A 1,574-nucleotide genomic window follows, 5' to 3' on the forward strand; every position below is an offset into this window, starting at 1 on the left:
TAGGGCAGAGGTGGGCAAACTATGGCCCGCGGGACCGTCCTGCCCGGCCCAAGCTCCTGGCCAGGGAGACTAGCCCCCGGCCCCTCCCCTGCTGTCCTCCCTCCCCCGCAGCCTCAGCGCAACGCACTGCCAGCACTCTGGGCCGCAAGCTCCCTCCGCTCTGAGCGGCATGGTAAGGGGGCGGGGAGTGGGAGGGTTGGATAAGGGGCAGGGAGTCCTGAGGGGCACTCAGGGGACAGGGAGTGGTTGGATGGGGCGGAGGTTCGGGGGGGGGGTGTAGTCGGGGGGGGGAACAGGGGGGTTGGATAGGCATGGGAGTCCTAGGGGGCCTGTTGGGGGGAGGGTGTGGATAGGGATCGGGGCAGTCAGGGGTGGTGGTTGGGTAAGGGGTGGGGTCCTGGGGGGGGGTAGTTAGGGGACAAGGAGCAGGGGGGGTTGGGAGTTCTGAGGGGGCCAGTCAGGGGGCGGGAAGTGGGAGGAGGCCAGGCTGTTTGGGGAGGCACACCCCTAGCCGGCCCTCCATACAGTTTCACAACCCCAAAAAGTTTGCCCACCCCTGATCCAGGGGACCAGTGTTAATAGCATGGTTAAAATAATCTACCTTTAGTGCCTCAAAGTTTGTGAATGTAATGCACCGTTTCCTCGTTTATCTCCTTAGATAGGAACTACCAATTATCTTCCAATAAAATGATCGTTAATCTTTTGAAAAGTTTTAATTAAAATGAATATGGCATGAACAACCTATTTAATGAATAAAGAAACCATGCACACCGGTTCTCAATCCCTGTATTTTTTTCTTGGTGCTGCATATTTTATGCATAAATATTAATACAGACTCAACATAACCAACATAAAAAAACGCATTAAAAATTCACATACAAAGAAAAGCATTTCATGCACACACACAGAACAGATATCATGACCTTAAGAATTCATTCCTAAACAAAGTGTTCATCTGGGGGCAGGGGATGAGAATCAGGCACATCCCTCTAGGACTATGAAGGGAGCTGAATGTAGTGGAACAGATGCGGGTCCATTGCACCGGGCAAGCAGGTGAGTCAACGTTCCTGGAACTTACACAGGCGTTATGTGCCCCTTTCCACGTGAGTTTTTTCCATGCCAGTGTAGAGGCATGCAGGGCTTGTGGATCAGGGACTCTGCAAATCCACTGACCATTGGCCCTCCAGGAAAGGAATGACATGGGCAGCGGACAGTGTAGCCCAGCAGTTGCAAAACAGTTTTATCACTGTTCAGCAGGTTAGTAGGGAGGTCCCTTACCCTGCAGGACCATATGCATCCAGCCTGTTTACTGTAGCTTAGCACTGGAGAAAAGAGGATTCATTCCAAAAAGTAAAGTTTTTCCTCTGCTAATTATCGTTTTCTTCAAGATTTTCTATTACTTAGAAATCCGAGTCCCTGACTTACTTTATTACCTTGCAGACTGTCTTGGGCTATCCTGGAAGATGACGTTACTCATATTTTGAAATGTTTCAGAGTAGCAGCTGTGTTAGTCTGTATCCGCAAAAAGAAAAGGAGGACTTGTGGCACCTTAGAGACTAACAAATTTATTAGAG

The sequence above is a fragment of the Natator depressus genome, chromosome 1 (assembly GCF_965152275.1).
Source record: "Natator depressus isolate rNatDep1 chromosome 1, rNatDep2.hap1, whole genome shotgun sequence".
Classification (NCBI taxonomy): domain Eukaryota; kingdom Metazoa; phylum Chordata; order Testudines; family Cheloniidae; genus Natator; species Natator depressus.